Source organism: Carettochelys insculpta, chromosome 2, assembly GCF_033958435.1.
Source record: "Carettochelys insculpta isolate YL-2023 chromosome 2, ASM3395843v1, whole genome shotgun sequence".
Lineage (NCBI taxonomy): Eukaryota > Metazoa > Chordata > Testudines > Carettochelyidae > Carettochelys > Carettochelys insculpta.
In genome coordinates, this window is record NC_134138.1 from 99,707,393 (window position 1) to 99,731,703 (window position 24,311).

Here is a 24,311-nt window from a genome sequence, read left to right on the forward strand (position 1 = left end):
TGTTTTTGTTCTCTAGCTATATTAAATCAAAGGACTTGGTGTACATTGATATCAAACGTTAGCTCATTATTAAAAGTTGGGAATTGAAGGCATATATTCAGAGAGCTCTCACACACGGTTTAGTCTCACACTGCATTTTACTTTCTGTGAAAGCTATGGTTTGTTTTTGATATATCGTAACATGACAAGACAGCTAAAACACGTCTTCCAGGTTTGCACGATTATCTAAAGCTGGGATTGACATCTAGTGGGGAGGTCTTCAGGTGTGTGGGTGGAATTGGCAGAGGAGCAGCACAGAACAGAAGGTATGTGTGCATGTGTGAATAGAAACAACAAACTAATCAGTGTAATTTCAGTGAATGAGTAAGGTTCCTCTACAGGGTGTTAGAAAAAAAGCCCTCAGTCTCTAAATTTAATACATAGGAATGAGAGGAGAAATTTAATTCAACACCAGAATATTATAATAGTTTTTTCTTATGCTCACAGTCTGTAAATACATTTACTTTTCCCCATTTTCAAAACAAAAAAGCAGTAATGTAGCACTTTAAAGACTAACAAAATAATTTATTAGGTGAGCTTTCATGGGATGGACCCACTTCTTCAGACCATAGCCATACCAGAACATTGGCACTCATACCAGAACATGGTATGGCTATGGTCTGAAGAAGTGGGTCCGTCCCACGAAAGCTCACCTAATAAATTATTTTGTTAGTCTTTAAAGTGCTACTTTACTGCTTTTTTGTTTTGATAGTATATAGACTAGCATGGCTTTCTCTGTTACTCTTCCCCATTTTGTGTTGAAAGGCATTATGTATGTTAATCAGAAATATTAGATGGCTATTTTATAGCGTAAAGTTATGACAATTCCTTGTTATTATATTAGTGTACCATTCTCACAGCACTACCAACACACTGATGGGAATTAGGGCTTGACCCCACAATCCGATTCACACAGATCCTTTTGCCTGGGTAGAACCCTGCTGTAGTCAATGGAATGTGCATGAGTGCTGATGTCCACTCACATGGGTCAGATTGCAGGAGTAGTGTGTAAAAGAACCATTTAGGCTTTGACACTGCATTTGGTATAGTCTCCCTGAACCACTAATGGGGTGTAGGGAAATTGTTTGCGGCACTAGCAAGGAGCAGTTCTGTACTGCTTCCTCCTTTATTGTTCGGAGGGAGAACACTTGTCTCCTCCTGCTGCAGGGCCCATCCAGGTTTGAGGGAGTAGTTGGGCCTTCTTGCTGGGCTTTGGACAGCACCAAGGTAAGAAATCCATCCACAGGTGCCAGAACAGAGCAGCAGGCTAGCTGTTCTTTTCTGCAAGATAGCACCAAGAAAAGATTATCTGTAGTATTTTGGGGAAAGGTCTGTCGTCATGGCCCTCCAGGCATAAGCCATCCGCAAGCAGAATAGATTGTGTAGCCTGTTGGACTAAAATAGTTTGCACACCAAATTCTGAGCCTAAAATTCTCCTAGTGATAGATGTAGTCTCATTATGGCGCGATGGAGTTGCAGCATGCTTTTACTTGTAGGTTAACTACAGTGAGGATGGTTTGGTATGCGCTTCTGGTAATCTGGCTGCATACATCCTATAGTTTCTGTTTTTAATTGGATCTCCCTTGAACTCCTAGCGTTGCAGATCATAAGAATCAGTAATGCTTAGAATATATTGCTTGTGGTTTCCTGGCTGGAACCAGACCAAATCATCTTCCACAAAATAACAGTAATCAAGCCCGCCATCTCTTATGTGCTCAGTAGGGGTGAAAATAACTTACATTTCTTACAAGAGCTGTTGTATTGCTCTGCCCTCAGCCCCTTGGAGAGAGAGGCTCAGGGCAGAAGATTGGAGGTGGTAGTGATACAACAGTATGTGTAAGACATTTAAGTGTAGAGTAGGGGGCTCAGGGCAGGGGATTGGAGTTTGAGGGACCAGGGCAGGTGGTGAGGGTGTGTGGGGTGCATAGGTGGCTCAGGGCAGAAGAGCCTGGGTGCAGAAGTCTGGGTAGGATGTGTCTGTGTGTGTGTGGGTGGGTGGGTCAGGGTAGAAGGGGGTGCAGGAGTTAGGGAAGGAAGCTGCCTGTGTGGGTTTCTCAGGACACAGGATGTGTGGGGAGCTCAGGACTGGCAGTGTGGCCACCAGGCTACCTGGCTGCTGGATCCCTGGGGCTGGGTGGGGTGGGGTGGCAAGGGCCATGCTGCTCAGCTCCCTGAGCTCTGGGGTTGCAGGCTAGGTGCACTGTGGACATGCTGCCCAGGGGCTGTGGATGTTTCCCCTTGCTGGCTTGGGTCTACTAGAACTGGGGCCAAGGGCTAAAGGGGTGGGGATGTGGTTTGGGCTCTGTCTGTGGGGGACAGGCCAAATAGGAGGGATGCTGAACCAACTATTTCACAATCTACCTGGCTTAACTCAAGTGTGTGAACTTGGCATGGTACAGATTCAATAACATGCACTGGTGGCACACATCCCCTCAGGTTGTAACAGTGGTAAAAGACAGTGCCAGTATAAAGGGAGGAGTTTCCAGTCTCCTTTGTTGAATGTTGTGGTTATACTATTAACTCAAACTTATTTCCATTCATCCACCCCTAAACATTAATAATATAGGGCAATATTGTATTCAAGGTTATATTGGTGCATCTGAGTGTGTAATCTGGCCCAGTACTGAATGTCTAATATATGACATCAGTTTATGCCTGCCCATACCTGCTAAAGGTAGAACATGAGAAGTGTTGCTGACGCTGTTCATTGTGTATTTACCAGGAGGGGGGTGTTTTGTTTTTTGGGTTTTTTTTTGTATGTGTGATGCAAGCTGGAATTGCCCATTTATCCTGATAGCCCTCCTCCTCTTTCAAGATGCAAAATCCTTCAGCTACGTGACCTTCACTCCAGAATCTGTACACTGGAATAATCGGTTAGAGGCTGGGTGATTTGTTATATTTCAAGAACTTTTCTCTGGATTAGAAAAGTTCTTGAGGGGACTGGGCAAGATTCTGTGACAGAAGTGAGAGGCTTTAAATACAGTCTGTATTTCTTTTTCTTTGCACTGGCATTGAAGAGGATAGATCTTTGAAGATAGTCTGTGCTCAGGAGTGTATAACTCAATCTTCAAAATACATAGGCATCTGTTTAGAGGACTTAACGCTGGAGCTCTGCCAATTTCAGTCAGTAGGGGGAGCACTTATCTACCACTTCTTAAACACAAAACTCATTATCTAATACATTTGATAGTCTTCAAGGTGGTACAAGAGAAGCTTGGGTTTTGTTTTGTTTTTTTTGTTTTGTTTGGTGCAGCTCCAGCATACCACAGCTACCCCCTAGCCCCTTTACTAGGGCTATATCTACACTACAGTGATCTGTTGACATAAGTTAACAGTTAGAAGAGATTATCTGGCAAAACTTCTGGTGACAGATCACGTCCACACACAAAAGTGGATTGAAAGAATCATCTGCTCCGTCGACAGAGAGGGGCCAGACTGCCCAGCTGCTCTAGTGCCAGCATGGCCAACTGGAAGCTCAGCAAACCAGGCTCCCGGGTGAACCGGAAGCCCTGTCTGACGACAGCGGGCCCCCAAGAGCATCTACGCAGCTTTTTGTAGACAAACGGTCAATAAAGGTCAATATGTTGCTCATCACAAAAGCTACATCTACACTTACCGGGACTGTCGATGGTTGCGACGCAATTTTAGGTACACCAATTGCATACCTAAAACCAATTTTGCAGCTGTTGACATTTAGTGCCTGTCCTCACTGCACAATGTCAACCAAGGGGCGCTCCTCCCGCCGCCATTCCTTAATCCTGGCTGCTCCAAGGAGCTTTGGGTTCAACACTGACCGCGGACCGGGCCGTTTTGCGCATGGGGGAAACGGCGCTCTGGCCCCTGGCACCGAAGCGTTGGCTTTGCCCTGGTGCCCGTGGATGCAGCCAGCCAGGCGGACTCCTCCCCGGGGGGAGTGCCCAGTTTTGTGGCCAAAACGCATTTTGTGTGTGGACAGGCGGCACGTTTTGTGGCCAAAACTCCCCAGTGTAGACGCAGCCCCATGGGCCCAGAGGGGGGCAACGCCTGGCCTTTGCCAGGACCCCTGCCTGCGGCACATCCAGCCCAGCAGATGTCAGTGTGGCCTGTGAATAGCAGCGGCAGGGCCGGGCAGGAAGCTTCCCCTCCCCCCACGCTCGCTTCCTTGCCCGTCTCTCTCTCTCTCTCTCCCCCCCCAGCCTGTCACTGGGAGCCAGACTGGCTGCAGACAGGCAGCAGCCAGGGGAGGCGGAGGAAGGAGGCGAGCCTGGGAATGAGCTGGAGGCTGAGCCGCGCTGAGCGCACGCAGCCCCACGGCTGGAGACACGGCGGCGGCGGCGGAGGGAGGCGGCACTTTATCGGCGCTGCCTGCCGGGGCTCGCACAGGAGGTGAGCGCCTAGCCGGGCTGTGCATTTCCCCCTCGCCGGGGCTGCGGCAGCCTGGGGGCTGGAGCCGGCGCTGCTGCTGCTGCTGCTGCTGCTGCTAATGGAGATGCAGCTCGCCGGGCGGGGTGGGCGTCCCTGGCAGCCGAGGAGGTGCCGCAGCCGCCAGCCAGCCCGAAAGTGGCTGGGAAAGTGAGGGGAGGCCCCAGGGCAAGGGCTGCTGCTCTTAAAGAGACAGCGCAGGGCTGCGCTGGGAAGCGGGCGCCCCTGTCCTGCGGGGGGTGCAGCCGGCAGCCTCCCTCTCCGGCCGCCTGTACAGACACCTGGGCATCCCCGCCGCTTCCACGCGCTGCGCTGCCCTGCCCGGGCCAGGGGACCCGCATGCGGGAGGTGCAGGTGATAAAGGGAACGAAATTATTGCCCCTTTTCGCGTTGCCTTGGGGCGTGTGGGTTATTCAGCGAGGGCAGCAACGCCCGGCAAAAAGCTTCCCGTGGCGTTTAAATGTCAGGCTGGAACCATCTTCCACCTTGAGTTGGATTGTTGTTGTTGTCTTTGCAAAACTCTGCCACAGTGGTCGGGGTGTGCGTGTGTTTGTGAGTAACAATCACCCCCCCCCCCAAATTGTTCGTGTTCTTCCTCGCTGAAGGGAAACCTGGACGTGTCTCCTGCATCTTGGTGGGTGGAAGAGATTGCTTTGGGATGCTCCATGCAGACTGAGAGGGACTTACCGCGGTGCTACAGCATAGGTCGCTCTCAAGGTGGCTGCACTGACTCTTTTCAGAGACGAGAACAGGCTGCAAAACTAGAGTTCTCTTACCCAATTTGCCCTCTGTCAGCATGTTCCTTCAGGATGCTGCTTAAAATAAGCCCTAAATTTTGCATGAAATATTTATCTGTTGCTATGAAGAGTAAATTTTCCATGGCACAGTTGGGTGATATTAAATGGCAGGTCTGCTACATCATGCTACTCTGGAGAAGAAAGATCATAACAGAAGTGTCTGCACTGTAAAGAAAACTGTTTAGCAGACTCCTGCAGACAACTTTTACAGGAAGGAAGCAAGCAAATAAGCATTTGCTTGTATTTGTTGAGCTTATGGAAAACAAATTCATATTTACTGAAATCTGTTGTCTTTCCCCCATATTCGCACAAGTTCAGTGTATCCATATGGGTGCTGTATCTTTGATCTATTTTGCACCCCGGGCATTGAGTAGGGACACACATTGTGTGAACTGGAAAGTAATTCTGCTGTTACACCTATGTGGTCTAAAGTGAGGATTTTCTTCTGTGATGTTCAATGTTTAGCAAAATGCATTATTTATATTTATCTGGTGTTGGTTGAGCAGCACAGTAAAATAAACATCAGGTGAGTAATTTTATGTGGTACTGAAGGGGCATTGGGAATTATAAAACATAATTTTAGAATGCCTTGAGTAATATTTTTCAGTTAGGAAGGAATCATGTTTAAAGTGCTTATGGAAGGAAAATTGCATCATATAAAGGGTTAAATACAAACATATGTAATATCTCCTTTCTCAGGCTAAGCAAGAGCTGAGAGGTATTTCAGCAATAAGAAAGCAGAGGGACAATTTCTGGTAGCTATACATCTGTCTAACAAGAGTAGACTTCAGGGAAAGTTGATGAACTAGGATGACAGATAGCAACAGTAACATCTGTTGCTTGGAAAAGTTTCTCTGCTTCAGAGTTTTCAAACCTAAGTGACTTTAATTGGGCAGAATTTGGTTTTGCTCCTACCAGCTACTTTATTTTGTAGCCCAATAGTCTAATGGCTTTGAATTTCATAGCAGTCCAAAATTTAGTTTAAATAAAAAAGGTATTCATTTTTGTTGCAGTGCTAAGTGGGGGTTTGTGGTGATTGTGCAGGCTGCCACAAGCAAGCATGCAGACACTTCAGCCTCATCTCTTTTGGAAATAAAAGGGACTCTTTTACTGCAAAGACATTGAGAAGAGACAGTCTATTAACTGATGAACGTCCCCACTTCACTGCCGGCTGAAATAGTGACAAAATATTCTCCACATCTATATCTGTACTGGTGTTGCAGCACTGAGTATAGAGTTACTGTGAGTATGCCACAAAGTCAGTAGTAAGAGAATTTTAACTGCAGTGTTTCAAATAGATCTCTACACGTATGCATACGTATGTAAAATACATCTTGATATGCTATGTGTTAAATTCTGCCACTTGGGTATGTGAAGATTGCCACTGCATGTACATAATGAATCTCAGAATGTTTTCTTCCAGTGATTTGAGATTGCCATACAGAGCTGAGTGATGATAAATGTAAGACAGAATGAGTTAACAGTAAGAGATCAGTCTATTGGCTTACATTAATTGAATCATTCCAGGCTCTGGCACAATTTTTTATGGATGAAGTTAGAGTACATGTTTCAGTGTTTTGGCCATATTTTAAGAAAAGTTGGGGAAACAAGAAGAAAACTGGATTCCAGGAGCAGACACAACTGTCCAAATATTTTGGGCTTAAGGTTTATCATCAAAAAACAAACATTACCTCACAATCTTGAAATAACTCATCCCTTCACCATTTTGAGGCAGATAAACAGAGTTGCTTGCAATTTCTTGTATGCAAGTTCTTTCAGATAAGATGTTAAAAGTTGATATGCTTTCTGTGCTGTGTGTAAATGAAGTGGCTGCACTCAGTCGGTGCTCTATATGAAGAAGTCTTCGGAATCCCTTCGGGATGTAGAATGCTGTGTGACTGTAAATTATATGAAAATCATCCTATTTTTTTAAAAAGTTCCTATTCAATGTAAACTTCAAGAGGAATGAACAGTTTTGCAAAGTATGCACAATTACATTCCATGCGTTAACACGAGGTGTAGTTGCATGTTATTTTTGCCTCATAATTAGCCTTTGAAAAGTTTTACTCTAGATGAAGATGCTATAATTTAGAACAATTTTATACTTATGTATATAAGTAGTGCATACCTGTCATTAACTGTAGGGGAATTTATACACTTCTAGGAATTTTTAGTGTAGTTGTTTTGCAGGTTCACTGTGCATAATGTCTAAATACTTCAATGGCACGCTGCCAGTACCAGCTGCTTGTTAAAGGAGTTTGTGCCAGTACATTGGTGCATCAGTTGCTGAGAATCCACCCCCTCAGTATAAACATTCATACGCACACAGAGTTTTCTTCTGCTCAGCTGGTGACTGTTCCTAAAAATAGCCACCTTTCCTGGCAGGTTGAAACCTGGAAGCAATCTGGTAAGGTAGTTTCCCCCCGGGACACAATGGGAAATTTTAAATTAATGGGGTTTGTCATTTTGTAGATCCTTTAGGTGACTGCTCACTGTCCAGGGGAGATTACGTCTTGGAGTTTTGCCATTTAGTTAGCAAATGCTTGTCCAAACCAGCATTATACAGAGAACAAAGTGACTGAAGGCCCATATATAACAATGCCTTCAATGCTGTTGGAACCAAGGGACTTGCCCTGTAGCCCTTAATTTGCGTAGTAGTCTCAGTGAAGTTATTGGGACTATTCAGAGGTAAGTACATCTGGCTATGCAGGACCTGGCTCAAAGTGCAATGCAGTAGGAGAAAGTAAATTATGTAAATGTGTGGTTCATGGGTTTATCTTTTCCCATGTGTTGTGCACAAGAACTTTGCTACACTGGTTTAAAAAAAAAAAAGTTAACCCTTTATTTTGGTATCTTATTTGTTGCCTCCCAAGTCCTATGGCCAGTTGTGTAGTAGCTGTGAGAGGAGAAGGGTATGTGTGTGCATAGGTTATAGCAGGTCGTAGGTGAGTGCAAAATCATAGGTTTTCTGCACTTCTTTATTTTATTGTATATCTCTTTAGGTATAATATATACGCATTTAGTAAAATACTTCTTTAGCATTGGCTCTGACTGGTGTTTGGAATACGCTGTAGATAATCTATTTTGTTAGTTATTTTTCTTAGGGCCAGGAAAACTGGAGGCATCTTTGATTACCAGAGTAATATTGTGCAAGTTTCTGTTTAAGATTGCTTCTGCTGTTTGCATGTAAGGAAATGAAAATTAATCTTTTTGTGTCTGTTAGGATGAATCTCGACATTTTGCTGGATGGATACCTTTTCTTTGAAATCTTATTAAAAATGGCACTTTGGTTTTAAAATTGTATTTGTGATGCACTTTCTTTCCATGGAGCTTGTCTTTCAGATGAAGGGTTTGGAAATGACAAAGAATCTAAACATAATTTCTCTCTTGATTGGTAACTGAGACTGCTTTCCTGGATGAAATAAGTTTTCACTGTGCCAAATGGTTGACTTTTCTAGAATAAAAACTCTAAAGGGTAATGTGAAAAGTCCTCTGGTTAATATATTGGCATTCCCAGAACCCACTAAAACTCAGGCAGAATGCCAGATACCACTTAATGAGGATGCAGAAGGTTTGGCCCAAATCCATATGAACAACAGCAAAGAAGTTTGGGGGTGGGAGTGTGTATGTGGTAGGGGGATGGGTGGAGAAGCTGCATGCTGACACCATTATTAATTTTTAATTACTGTACTTTGAGGTTAAGCTGAACAGAAATCCTCTCTACCCGATTCTGAAAGTTTTGTATGCACAAAAATTTGGACGTAGAATTAAAATAACCGTGGTTTGTGGCAGAACTGTGTGTGTTTGTGAGGGTTTCTTACGTGTTTGGAGGGCGTGGTTGTTGGTTTTGTTTTTTTTTTTGTCTTTGGGAGGGCATGGAGGAAGATTGGGAGATGTGTTATTTTTTGAAGTTTTATTGTTGCTAAAACAGAAAAGCATTTAAGAAACTCTTGCTTGTCAGACAGTTTGTGACAGTGCAAGTCAGTGCTTGCCAAGAACCAGGCAGACAGACTGTTAAAATTACATGATGGGGATAAATAAATTACTGCTGTCTGAGAGACACATGGTCGCTGCAGACCTGTGGTGTGCTCTTGCCTACTGTGGTTGTGCTTGCTTATGTTCTGCTGTATGGCAAGTCGTCTGCTCTCTGATGAGAATTTTGTGACTTAGTTCAGAACTCTCTAACTTGATATGGTAACGGTTCAGTAAATATATCCATCCTATATTTGTAGCACTTTTTTAGGGCTCTGGTCCCAAGTTTGTTTGTTCCTCACGTGAGCTTTACTCGTCTTTAGGTAAAGCAGCACTCATTTCTGCTTAGAGGCTTGGTCTGGCTAAAACTCAGTTACAGTAAACTTTCATATCCTGCATTCTATCACCCGGAACTCTCAAATAACCCTCATTTTTACCATAAGTAAATGTTAGTTACGCTTTTCTTAAGTACAGTGTAGTGAAAGTAAATACAAATAAATACAGCAAATGCAGTATAAGTGTACAGTGTACAACGCTACTGTTGGTAAATAAAGTACTCTGCATACATTTTTGTTTGTTTCTTAATATGTAATCTTGTTTTTCTTTAGTATTATGCACTGCTAGGTATGTCTCTCTATTATCCAGAATATTTGAATATCTGGCCACTTTCCGGTCCCGGGGCTGCCAGATATGAAAGCGAGTGAAAGTCCCGTTTAGGCTCTCAACTGCTGGTATTATTGACATGATTCTGTAATACAGAAGCACCTGTGAGTGTTGAGGTCTGTGTGTTCCAGAATGAACCAATGGAACGAGGGTGAAGTGCATGGGAGAGTACTGAGATTTCTAATTGGCCGTGTACATATGCAACAAGTACCCCTGAAGGAATTCTGTCTCAAAAAGTTAAACTCTGCATGTAGTATTGTAAAATTCTACATATTTTATTTGTCAAAATACCATGATCTAATAACACCAGTTTCAATTATTTTGGTAATTTATTTAAACTGAACTTCAGTGGATAGAAAGTGGGAGTAGGGAGCATTGGGGGAAATCCCCAGGCCTCCTTTGTGTTATGATGACGTAGCTAGATTTGACCCTTTATCTGGTTTGTTCTATAACTACATGTAGCCATATGCCCAGTATTACATTATCGGCAATGGAAGAGCAAGTGGGGCCAGGGAAATCAAATTCACAATTTATATTGGCTACTGACTGTCTCCAGAGAAGTCGGTGATAAACTGTTCCTGAAGCACATTTTGATAAGAACATTTTTCAGTCCAAAAATCTGGACCAGTTCTAATCACTAAAGCACTGTAAGCATTTCTCAGGTCACACTATCATTGACAAAACAGCTCCTTTACACCATTTTAGCCATGTAAAAGAGCCTTTAATTTATTGTACCTGTTTTATACTCCCAGGAGAAATCACTAAGAAGAACTGAAACAATTCACTGAGCAGGCAGGTGGCTGTATTCTGTTCAGCCTGAGAAGACAAAGTCTGTCCTATGCCGCCTTCCTCAGAAACACCACGAAGCCTCGTCCCTCCACGCCAGAGGAGCTGCAATAACAAGTCTCATTCCTTACATACCCAGCCCCATCCCTGGCTGTGATAATCATCTCTGGATGCATGCATGTCTCCAGCCTATCCCTGCGCACACCCTCCAGCAGTGATTTAGGTCTCCACTGACTACTCTGGGTGCCCAAACTAAGGCACCTGCCTTCCTAGGGAGGGGTGCATGACCACTTCCGTGGCTTCTTTGCTTCCCTGTCCAGAGTTAGTCGTTCTGTGGAGGAAGCAAAGAGCTCTGCTGGGGACATGAAGTTAGCACATCCACAAAGGTGCAGAATTCTCCCAGAAGTAAACAATCTTCATGGCCTCATTTCATTAGTAGGTGGACATTTTGCCCAAATTTCCGGATCACCCCTTCATTTAGGCTAGTCCCAAATAAAAGGACAATATCGTATAGAAAAAAGACAGAAATAAAATATTGCATATGAGAGTGAAGGTATACTGGGATATTATTTGCAGTCCATTTGCTATTGTTGGCATCAGCCAGTGAAATATGTTTCATGTGAAATAGATGGATTTTAAAGAAATGAAAATATCACAATGTTTTATACTATAGTTCGAAGTCAAACTTTCAGGAACAGTTAAAATGAAACCTTGAACTTGCTACTCTGCAGTACCTTTTTTTTAAACAAAATCGGAACTGGTACTCAGCCGGCTCCCTGCCTCCCATGCCTGGGGCTGCTTAGGTGCCGGTACTCAGCACTGCTTAGGTGTCGGTACTCAGTGCTTAGCAGAAAAGCACTGCTACTATATAAGTAAAATATCAGGTGCAGGCATGAGAACTTGCACATTTCCCATCTGCTGCACCATCTTCTGACATTAACATTTCACTGACTTCAGCACTGTAGTCTGTTGCTCTAAGGCTGTGTATATTTTTTAGTAAGATTTGGTAGTAATGGTGATCTGAACATTTTTGTCTGGCTGAACATGCTTCCAGCTGAATGGTTTTATCACAGTTCTTGGACTATGGACATGAAATCTGTTTGGTTATGATCTTGGAGCAGAATATAAAGTTCTTATAAACTATTAGAATAAATGTGAACTGATAAATAAAGTTAGTGCCCAAAAATTTCCCAAGGGGGAGAACAAAATGTCCTCCTTATGAGTAATTCTACATTTACTCAGATTCCTAAAGTTAGTGATGTTTCATTGGTCTAGAGACCATATGAGCATTAAATCTTAATATTTTGATACCAGGTTACTATATGTCGTTTTCCATCTTCATTCGGTGTCCATCATTGTGTTACTCAATGTAATAACATTTCAATTTTAAAAACAGATTTCCAACCCTGCTGAGTCCCAAAGGATGATCAAATGAAAGTGTTTATGTGGTTTCTTTAATGTGTAACTATGTTGACATGGTTACAGTTTTGGTTTCTCCACCAAAAAAATTATTTGTGTTTTTCCATTTCATGAATGGACATTCTGTGACTGAAACACAGGAATGACATGGAAGACCAATCTATTCGACACCTCTACTATTAAGACTGGAGTGAAGATGTTCATAGTGAATGCATTAGGAGGGAGCCATTTTGACTTAGGGCATGTAAACTCCTGTAAAAGTTGTCTTTTGTTTTGTTTTGTTTTGTTTTCTGACATCCAGAGAAAAGATTAGTATGAAAGCGTGCAATTGCAAGCCCTTGCCAGCTGGGATAGGTAAAGCTATTCTATATGGTTGCCTGAGCGTAGATGTTTTTCTTCAAAAGAAGGGACACGTTCAGATATAAATTATACTAGTACAACCAGGAATTATTTTGTTCAATATTGTTCACTTCCGTAAAGGATAAGGAGAATTTCCTCCACTGCAGAAAGTATTCTTCAGTGAAATTCTGTGTCCGGGGCTATGCAAACTGGCAGATTGTAATGGTCCCTTTTGCTCTTAAAGTATTTGAAATTGATGAAACCTTATCGACATTTTCAACAGAAGCAAAATATGTCAAGAGTGACTTCGTGGCCTCATATCTTTTAGGTGAGAGTTTAAGAACATTTTGGAGAGTGGATGGTGAATTTCACAAACGATTTTTGTTTTAGTTTTTGTGCTGCCCTTCCATACATCGCCTTAATGACTTCTTGTCCTCTTAGAATTTTAATGGTGTTAAGCAAAATGAGACTTCGGAGCTTAGGTGGGGAAGACATGCAGTGGTTTGCCACTCCAAACCAAGTGACTATAAACATTTGTAGAAAACTAATCCCAAACGGTCTGCCTCAGTGAAAAATAGTTGCTGACACACACATGTTCACATCAGAGCCTTTTCTCTTCAAAAGTTGCCTGTGAGAAAATGTAAAAAACAGAGAACAGAAATATTCTTTACCAACTACTCTGCTCATCGAGGATAAATTTGTGTCAGTCTATGTGCCTGAAACAGAAAGAGATGCTTTGAATTTTACCTTCGTTGAGCCAGCTGTAGAGTCTAGCAAAGTGGGTGTTGGGCCACTTCCCATTCCCACAGGCTCTGTGTTATCTTCTGCCTGTAAGTCTTGTCAGAAGTTAAATCCCCTTATTCTCGGCCAATTCCCATGCGACACCCATTCTGTGAAGGTGCAGCTTTGGTGTGTTTGTATGTTCCAGTAAGGCCCTCATAGCCTCCATAGCTTTTTCTTCCCCTTTATTTTTTTTTCAATCCAGAGTAGGTAGAATCCAGTCAAACTGCTACAACTTCAAGTTATATTTTAGCACACAGAGCTGTATGAAGACGTGCTGCAATGGCAGTTGGAACTTTAATTTGCTTAAAATGCTTGTCATAAGGTTGGGATGTTCCTGGCCTCCAGTTTATATAGTAGAGTTATATGTATTCTTAGGTGACCTGGTAGAGTTAAGATCTGCAGGAATCATGTGCTGTGTGCTGTGGTGAAATGAACCCTGTAAACTCAATATGTACTTTTTGCGGTAAAATTGTGCACATTGGGACTGGCTGTTACAGGAATAATCAGTCCTTTCCCCCAGACTCTCTTTTTATTTTTAGTCTAAAGGGGCTAAGTCTCTATTGCAAAGTCTAGGCTGATCTCTGATCTCTAATCCTTCTGCCTGCCAAACAGTTGAGCTGAGAAGAGAGCAAAACTGTTCTCATTAGTGGTACAGCTTGATACTTTATTGTGATGATCAAGATGTACAGGTTATGCTGCCTCCTTAAGTTGGCTGGAAACATACAAACCTGGAGCATAAAACATTTTCTTTCATTAATGGTCAGTATATAAGTAAATCTGCTCCTGTTTTTTGAGCAGAGGTAATTCTATGTCTTTTTAATTAAAAACAAAAAAGCCATGTATGTACAAAAGAATAGTAATATAAATCTGAGTGAGGATGCACCAGTGAGACAGTGCAAGAGAAAACCAGTGGAAAAGAACCAGTGTGCAAGGAACCTCCTATGCAGTTTCATTGAGTTGTATGGGTGTCAGAGTCCTCCCTGCTTGCATCAATATGCAGAATTCAGGGTTTAAGACAGTAACCTGTGTGGAGTGAGATGTAAGAAGCACAAAAATTAAGCACAGAACTAACCCATGGGCTAGCAAGTGATCTGTGGGAAATTTTTACACAGTGGAAATGCAAGTTGTATGCAGTGGTAAATGCTGATCACAGTGGGATGGGGCAACTCTGAATGCAGCAAACCTGGAAGAGGGGCTCTGCTTAGCAAAGCTAAAGCAGAGGAGAGACAGTTGTGCTCCTTTATCTCTTTGTTTAAAGTCTGATTATACGAAGGGTTAAGACTTTTGACTCTAACGTTGGGCTGCCAAAGTGTTCAGTTTTAAGACCTGACTCTGTTTTGTTCCTACTTTCTGAAAAAAACTTCTATAAAGGCAGTAGCTTTGTTAAGCAGAAAAACCTGTTCATAGGGAAGAGGATGAAAATATAGAAGGGGTGCAAAGGGGAGTAATAGCCAGGTTACTAAAGCTTCAGAAGATGAAGGCTGAAAAAGAGTGAGGTTTATGGCAATGCCTGTAGTAGGTGGGAGGAAAGATTATCTACACTAGTGTATTTGAAAGCTACTGTGAATTTGGAACCCTGAAGCAATCTCTACTATCTGTTTCCTGAATGTGTGTTCTTTTACAGCATGCCTGTGTGACTGCTATGTTCTCTTGCTATGTACCTCCTGCAAAGTTTTCTGGTTGGAGGAGTTCCTCGGTAATATGTGCTAAATGCATAGAGTTCTACACACAGTTTCTGTATGGCTTCATTGCTTTTTGCGCTGCCAAACTGCCAGTCCTCCTCCATATTGTATAGCACTGTGGAGTACATTGTTTTACTGGGTCCCTCCCATATGCTCACAGTGGTCACTACTGATAAGTTATATACAGGTCGACCCTCTCTAGTCCAGCACCCTTGCGACCTGACCAGTGCAGAATGAGAGAATTTGCTGAACCGTGGGAAATCAGTAATGTCTAGTAGCATTGCGAACGTTTCACTGCTTACTGGGCTCTCAGAAGACATTTGGGGTAAATAAGAGCTCAATAACAGCACAGAACACTGAGAGACAGGACTTGTGGCTGCCTGGAAGCCGACTCTCTGGGACCGTGGGGAACTTGGTCACAACCATGATGAATGGTTGTCAGCTAACTAAAATCATGACAGATTACAGATGTTGCTGGATGAGAGACTCTCAGATTAGAAAGGTGTTCAACCTGTACGTTTACTAACAACTATAGTAGGCGTGGCCAACCCACGTCTCTTTGAACAGTGAAATGTGGCTCCTGTTTGGAGCTGTGCACTGGAACTGCTTACCACCACTCTATGCATGCGCCCCAGCACCTGGAGGGAGAAGCATGTGGCAGTGGCTCTGGTGAGACCCAGGCATAATGGGCATTGGGTTAAAGCAGGGTGTGCGGCGGGCCCTGGGGTTGGGGGTGTCTGACTCTGGGAGGGCACTGGGTTAGAGCGTGGGAGCTAGGAATGCCTGGTTCTGGGCAACGGGAAGGGGATTGGGTTAGAGCAGGGAGTTTGAGTGCCTGGCGCTGGAGAAGGGCATTGAGCCATGTGTTATGTATCATCTATCCATTTATCCCATCCATCTCATCTGTCTAGCTCATCTGTCCATCCACATAGATAGATAGGTAGATAATATATAGCTATGGAATATACATAATTTATTGATATATACATAGATAAAAATAAATATATAATATGTGGCTCTTTACAGTCTGTCCACAGCTATTTTGTCTCTTCATCTCTAACTGGTTGGCCACCCCCGAGTTAGAGCTAAGTGGGGAATGGATTTTTAATTTCCTGGGAAAATCCACATTATTTATTTATTTATTTTTAATTCCAAAATGGAACAAAACCAACTTTTTAAAAAATTCCCACAAATCATATTCTGAAACCAATTTCATTTTGGATTGATCTGAATGTTTTGTGTTGATTTTGACTTTTGTTTTCCATTTTATATTCTAATTTGTAATTTAAAAAAGGTTGAAATAAACAATTATTTCATAAGAAAACAGAAAAAAATTAAAATTTTGACCTGATTGAAAAAGTTTTTTAGTTCTGAAATTGACAAGATTTTGTAAAACTTTGACTAAATCAGTTTTTAACAAGTCTGCATTTTCCAGTGAAAAATTTTCCAACTAGTTCTACTTAGAACTTGTTGGGTTTTGTGAGCTTGTCTCAACCTCCATAATTTTAATGTAATTTGTTTAGATCTTTCACTTTCTTGCAGTTTTCTGTTCTATCTCAGTGCAACTTTTGTTACTTTATTTCCGTTCTAGATGATGTCCTCCTATGTGAACCATGGGAGTCAGTCACTAAGCACCTTCATTCCTGATTATTTTGTTGACAGATTTCTTTCTTTTCACAGTTGTTTTAAGATCCTCCTTTGTCCTGTTAATATGTCTTCCTGGTGAGATTCTCTGCTGTTGAATATGGTACTTTTACTTCATTATCAGGTTTAACCTCTTTGATACTTCTTTCAAGTTCAGGTATATTTAATTGCCCAGACTTCATATTTTTAGTTTTCCTGCTGAAACAGACTCACCTGTTTTATTTATCTGCTAATAATTTTTACATGATTGGTTGGTTGCACAGTCTGAAGAAAACATGGACGAAACATAATCATTCTGTTTGAACTTGCTTTCTTGTTTCTAAGGTGAACTTAATTACAAACCAAAACTGCATTTCATTTCTTAAGTGCATAGGACTGGCCATGTCAAGGCATTGGTCCATTCTGCCAGGTGCCCTTCTTCTAAAGTGGCCATTATCTGATGGTTCACATGTGAACTTCCAATCATTTGATTCTCCTGTAAAGGTGGTGATTTAGGAGGGAAGATTACCTTTCTGAACTTCCCTTTCCTTCCCCAGGCCATTTAGCATGAGATTTAATTATCGTCATTGAAGCTGATGCCAATTAAATTAAATTTATGAATACAGGATATGCAGACGGAGCTCTCATCTGGAGCAAACTTTCAGTATGGTGTGTGCAATTAAATCTTTAGGTAGTACTTGCAATTTTAGGTCACTTTCCTTAACTTGTGAAGCATCTATGATGAGAAAAAAAGAGGTGAAGCTATGTGCTAACCTAGGAGAGTCATCAGCCTTACTGCTGGTGCCTACTGCTTGGTACTGTTGTGTGTTGTATAACCTTCACAGTCTATATGGCTAGTTTTTTTTTTAAGTCATCGTCTTCTGCTTTGACAGCCAAAATTCTTATGTGAAATGGTGCACTGCTTGTTTTGTGTGTGCAGTAGATCTGAATGGTTCCTTCAGAGCCAATTGAATGATTGTGTTACTGTACATTTGCACAGCACTAACTGTGCTAAATGTTTAACAGGCAATATATTTAGAACCTATACTGTTTCTAACTTTAATAATGAAACAGCCAATTACTTCTCCAGTATTCTGAAGAATTGAAAATGGGAAAATATAATATAAAATTCATATTAAGTGCAACTAATGGCGTCATGAGCTGCCCCACATAATTAGCTCACCTTTTTATGTCTGTTTAGCAGTCTACTTGCTTGCACAGCATCATTTCTGTTTCAAGGCTTTTATAACAAAGTAAATTATGTGCTACAGGGCACAATTGTTTTCTGAACATCACTTTTAGAATCGGAACCGTAGGCTGCTGGATAAACAAGTCATGTTCTAATTAGGTATGTCTGTTTTCAGCAAAACGATGTCAGAATGTAAAACCATCAGATTAATTAGGGTTGGATTACAGCAGCATGAATGTGTCATTGTACAGTCTCCTCTGCAATAACAGTTTCTAAGCTTAGTGCTATGAACAATATGGTCTCTTTGTAGTAATGCAAAGTTACCCTGGAAAAAATTAGTATATATTGTAAAATGTCATTTTAATTGCTAAATAAAAACAAATAAATTCCCCAGGAGATGGTTTTAGAAACACGTTTTCCCTTAAACCTTTAGAAAGAGAGAGAGAGAGAGACACCTATGCACATTGTGAATTTTGGGTTTTTATCATCTTGAATTTATAGAGGCTGCAGAAGGTACTAACAAATCAAAAGCAAAATGAGTTTTAACTTTCTTGGGTCGTGTTTCAAAGGTTCATTAATGTTTGGAATAGATGTGAGCTAATTACAGAAATAAGTAAGACATTTTTAAAAGTCTGATATCAGTTTTGTAAAATCGTTTAGGTATTGTAAGAGCGTGGGTGTGCTGAACAGTAGGCGTCTATTCACACACCTTTTCTCCTCATTCCCCAGCCTTGCTTCTCAGACATTCAATTGGTGATTCTGTTTGGGCACTCCTCTGTACTGCTCATGCCAACTTTTCCTCATTCTCTGCCACGCCTGCTTCCATTTAACACTTCCATCTTTCAAATAATTGCATCTGAATCACAAATTGGTGTGTACTTTGCTCCTAAAATAGTGATTACTTAAAGGTCATTGGCAGATGCCAATTCCACCCTGAGTTTCTACATATTTAGTTATGAAGGCCAGTTTCCTGGCTGACAGTGCTTATTACATTGGCATGGAGACGTGGAAATAATCGTCTCTTTATAAAATTAAATTTGACTAAAACACATTAATTTGAAAAAGGCACCACAAAGCCCTTTTTGTGAGTTGATCCTTATTACCTTGTGTTTCTAACAGACAAAGATGTGGACTTATTGAAACTGATTCTTCTGGAGTCCTATGGTTGGAGGGCTGGAGTCTCTGTCATCAGCTGTGTTTTACTTGGAAGAATGTAACAATGATTGTGCAGACTTTCTTTTCTTCTCTTAGAACAAATCACACTTCTATAATTAAGGCCTCAGTCTTGCAGTGAGAGCTATGCAGGCAAGCTGCTGTATCCCATTGACTTCTCTAGGGCATAGCGATCTGCCCACGTGTCCAGTTGCAGGGCCTATACTTTGTTTTGGCGTCAAGCTTCTTTTAGTTTTCTTTATTCTCACAGCAGCGAAGTGTTGTGTGTAATGTTTTCCAGAAATAAATCCTGTGCGCTTTCATTGGATGACAAGACAAAATTTGCTTCTCACTTCAAACAATTTTTTTTGCTATTGTATTCCCTTAAAATGTGCCAGGAGAACTGTAAATTTGTGTTAAATGTTCAGTTTTCAATTCCTAAGAAAAGCTTCTTTGCTTTTTTTTTTTCTTTTATGAGTGAACTCCCATCAAAGTCATTCAGTGAGGGAAGAGTGTCTCACTTCTTATTCATTAAGCTGAAATGTGTCTATTTCACACTGGAAGAAAAAAAACAAAATATGCAAAAGGTACCTCCCAGTGTGAATCTATGTAGCTGAAGTGAAATAAATGGATGCCAAAGAGAAAAAAGATGCATACTTAAAATGGAAACACTGGATATTTTTAAACCTGAAATCACCTTGTTTTCCAATCTTGTGCAAGAAAAAAAGAAAATGTATATAACTTATTGCATACATCTACACATTTGAAAATGAAGCACTGAATTACTCTGGTTGATGTCAGTGGTTTTTCTGGCATTGTACTCATTGAGGTCAGGGTTTGGTGTCTAGAAAGCAAGAAAATGCAGGAGAGGTTCAGACTGTTAACTGCTATCCAAAATATTATGCTCTGTTTTAGGTAGCAAGAAAATACTTTTATAGATGGATTTTTAAAAAAATAAAGATGTCTAGGAGGAATCTAGCAATCCCATATAGTAGTTATGTGGTCTCATGATTTGCTGTATTTGCAAAGGAGAAGCCCACATTGTAACTTTTGCAATGCCTGCAGTTCTGCAGAATTTGAATAAATCATATTGCCAGATGTGAAAAATGATGGTTTATGTATACTTTGTTTTGAAAATGGAAAAGTCTGTTCTCTTTCTTTTGCAATGCCATCTAAACCGTGACATTCATCCAGGGTAGTAACATTAGACAATATCACATATTGCTCAGTGTTGGGAATAAAAAATACATTCCAAACATTTGAAACCTAGTTTTCGTGTCAAGCAACTAGAGTTCTGTGGGGTCAAATGCTGAAAGCATGTTTTCATTTTAAATTTAATTTTTAGATGACAGTATTGACTCATCATGAAAGAAGTCTCAATAAGCAATGGTGCTCCCGGTTTCTTTTTGTTCCTAAACTAAAAGAGTGCCCCCCCAACCCTAAATATTAAGTGAAAATAGTAGTAACAATCAACATACCTATTTGTTTGCCTAATCCTATGGTACGTGTGTATGCCAAAATCACCTGTAAAATAAAATGTATTTGGATGAGAAAGGAATAGAAGCTGGAGAATTCAGATTCAACCGGAGTTTGCTTACTGTCTTGGCTAAGGTGGTGAACTAGTCTCTCATCCCTTCTCCTTCACCGGGGCTTGGGGACCAATATTTTCTGTCCTCTAAAAATGCAGTGTAGGTGAAAGCGCTTGTTTCGCCACAGGAATGTGTATCCAACTTCTCCAGACGCTTTTCCCCAGTCACCCTCATGCTTACTGTACTAAGAAGTAATTCCCACTCCTCCCTCAGGTACTGTTCTCAACATGCTGTCGATTAATTGTAGATTAGCATCTTTTTCTTCTTTGTTCCAAGCTTAGAACAGTAAGTAGCCTTTCTGCCAAAACTGGGTCAGTGGAAGAGTGTTGCAGATTCTCTCAATTTTTAACTTTGATCACCCTTATCCCCCTCAACAAAAAATAGATTATAAGATTATAGGAGGTATTGACAGGGCATGTAGAGCTTGCAATTTGACTGGTTGTGCTTTATCTAAATTAAAATGAGAACAGATATAGGCGTCAAAGGAGTATAAGGTGAAGGAAGTCAACAGGTTTATGAAGGGTGTTATTATTTGTTTCTTAGCCTTTTTCTTATGGACAGTTGCCACCATGTCTTTGTTTCTCTCTCCACCATCTCTTCTCTCCTTTTCTCTTGGTTTTTTATTTGCTTTCTATATTTTATCCTTGCAGTGTTGGTCTCCCTCTCTCTGGCTTCTTCTTTCCTCATTCCTCCAAGCCGTCAGAAAGGCTACGTGCGGTTCATGGTGTCCTCTCTCTATAGGATGGGGAGGCATATGTTCTCCTGGATCAACTGAGTGGGAATGGAAAAAAAGACGTGCAGTCCTGAACATGTAAGCTGCTCTGACAGCTGGTGCATTCAGGGATGCTTTGGGAACAGGCAATGGAAAGGTAGACATCTTTCACGGGAACTCTCTGTGGCTTTATTCATAGCTATGGGAACAAATTTGCCATGGAAGCTGGGGTGAGTCTGGGAACGATTCTGTTGATTTGCCCTGCAGGTTGGGAAACACACTATACTTATCAATGACGTTAGTCTGCTGTGTTTTAAGGGGGTGAGGCCTGCATAAAAGATATTGAGGGGATCTATTAGAAGATTAAACAGACTTGGTTCTCTCTTTTCCCCTTCAACTTTTATGAGACAGTCATTAGATCCTAAATTAGGATGTCTTAAAGAGAACAGTGCTCATTTATGTTCTAATTAATCAGTATGAATTTTTGTGAGTCAAGATGAATTATAGTTATTAATGATTTGACAGTCTAAGAAAGTTGAAAGTGGTGGTTATCCAAATGAGTTTTCAACTGCCAGCTCAATCAGGTAGACTTTAAACAACCAGTTGAAAAAGTTTGCTTTACTTTTAAAAACATTTTTCTTTTTCTTTATTTTTTTTAATAAAGAGAAACTAAAAGAAGGCGTAGTTAATCCAAGAAGCTACAGTAGCTTCTTTGGTGGTTACAGAAAAACTAAACTTGAATTTGATGGGTCCTGAAAGTCTGGTGCTTCATGGGTACGTAGTAAGGTTGTGAATTACAGATCTTGTGCATGACTCCTGTTGTACCAGGTTATTTACTAGAATGAAAGCATCACAATCGAAAAAGGGCATCTTTTATCATTCACTTTCCCTTACAGCACAAACCTTGACCTAATTCCTGGAAGTATGTACTTTTTGGTTGCTACTACATGTGATGTATTCAGTAAATAATGCTGGCATGTTTGTCTCTGCTCTATTTCACCGCAAGTATGAAACTGACTTCACTGTAAGGCATTTTATGATTTTTTGCGGGGTTAGGATCAGGAATGTTCTTGTTTTCTTCTTATACTGCATTGCAAATATATTAATGCAAATATTAAATATTTCTGTTCCTGGGTATGGGAGTCCCATAAGGTAGATGGTCATTCATTAGATTTTATTTATTATATTCCCATTTCTTTCCATGGCCTTGTATAGGATGAACCTTTCTACTCTGGCACTCTCTGGTCCAACAACATCTGTAATTTGGCATGATTTTATCTAGCTGGACTACCACTTATCATGCATATGGTCAAGTTTCCCATGGTCCCATAAAGTTTGTTTACAACCACCAGTCCTGCCTCTCAATGTTCTGTGCAGTTATTTAACTCTAATTTGCCCCTAAATGTAAGCAGTGGAAGTGTCATCAATGCTGCTAGAGAGTATTGAACTCCTGCGGTTTGGCAGATTTTTCTCATTCAGCATGGGTCAGGGGTTCCGAGGGCACTGGACTATGGAGGTTCAGCCTGTGCTAGCCTTTTAGATACATACCATTCTGATTTGTTGATACCAAGCTGATGTTCAACTCTTTTAGGTGGATCTTAAATCTTGCAATCTTTTTCAAAATATTCATGTCATCTTTTACAAATATGCACAAGTATCTAATTATTCTGACAAGATTGTGACCCTGTCCCAGCAAGAGGCAATGCATTTCCTGGCAACAAACAATGCCAATCTGACAAACTTTTGATACTGACTTCATGACAGTCTGTTTTCAGATAGTGGCATTTAGTAGAGCTGTTGTCTTGACAACTAAATTCCTACTAAAAATAGAAAACTGAAGAAAAATGTGCTCTGAAAGTCCAAATTTTGCCATACTTTCTTGAAAATAATTGAGATTTACTTTTGAATATAGAGGTGATTATAAAAAGTTTGAGGCATGTATATAAATTTTGTGTTAATTAGTTCCATATAGTTTTTTTTTTAAATTCACCATAGTATCTTATTTTTATAGCCGATCTTTGTTTATTTTTGTTTGCATTGGAAGAAGATTCTGTGCCTTTTGTCTGTAATGGAAACTCTACCTTTCTTTGCTCTGGAATGGATGCTCCATACATCTGTGGGTATGTGATTAGGGAGTTAAGATATAAGGATGTAAGGCACATTGATTTAGCATCACGAATGCCAGTGATAAGTGGTGGTGCTGTTCTGGGGGAGTTCCAGCTGAAACTAAGAGAAGAAAAATGTATGGCTGTCTTCACATGAGCCACTGCTTGTGTGAGAGAGAGAAACAGGAACTGGTTTAATTGGAGCATGTAATCCATACTTGGTGTAGATTGTTTGATCTATAAACAGTTACTTATGGTGTTCCAATACTCAAAAATGGCCCCATATGACTTTGGAGCAGGGACTTCAGATTTGCTAGGGGGATGGCCCATGTGTTAGGGAAGTGCCTTTTGCTTTGCATGTAAAAATCTGCCCAATTTTGGCCAAGTTATAAGTCGAGAAATTGCCATTAGCACATCAGAGACTTCAGTTGGTAAGCTCTGAAGCATATTTCGTGAGCGTAGTCGAGCCTCTCAGCTATTTTTGAAGACCAAACTGTGCATGGAGTGAGCATGCTCTCATCCAAAATTGCATAGGTGTAGCAGATGTTGCCTATGCTGGCTACTTTTAGTTGCTGTGGGCTGGGGTAGGGCCAGGCTCTAAAACATAGCTGAGGGCCTGTCTCTCCTGTGTTCTCAGAGGCACCTTTGGCTGACATCCAGGCAGCATGGAGGAGGAAGCAGACTGGTAACAAAGAGAGAGAACAAAAGCCAAACCTTGGGGAGGGAGAAAGGAACAGATTGGGCTGAGGATGCTGGTGAGATTGAGACTGGTGATAAGGAAAGTGAAACCTGTGGAAAACCTTAATTCTAGGAATATTATTACGGTTGTGAAGCCAAGCACTCAAATTTCTAACACAGTCTTCAATTATACAATCACATGTTATTCCCACAGGATCCCTATCCAGTGCACAGGATGGATCTGCTCTAGATGTGCGTCAGGATTGTAAAGGAGACTGTTGTCTGTAGGGCAGAAGGTAGAAGGTGAATAGTGAGGGAAGCAGAGGGCTGCAGTAAAGGAGAACATCCCCTGGTTAAGACATTTTGCATGCTGCCCTAGGGA

At 41.2% G+C, this 24,311-nt stretch overlaps 1 protein-coding gene across 2 annotated transcripts in view; it reads left to right on the forward strand.

Moving 5' to 3' along the window:
* The first annotated feature begins 4,235 nt into the window (after positions 1 to 4,235).
* The window catches only part of LDLRAD4 (low density lipoprotein receptor class A domain containing 4), a 386,231-nt gene continuing 366,155 nt past the window's right edge, over positions 4,236 to 24,311 (forward strand). The window contains exon 1 of one of the 2 annotated variants that reach the window (XM_074987501.1): positions 4,236 to 4,404. The gene's annotated coding sequence lies outside the window, so the exon portion shown is untranslated. Of the gene's footprint in view, positions 4,405 to 6,290; positions 6,480 to 24,311 lie in introns of those variants that run through there. The other variant, XM_074987502.1, reaches the window with a different exon arrangement.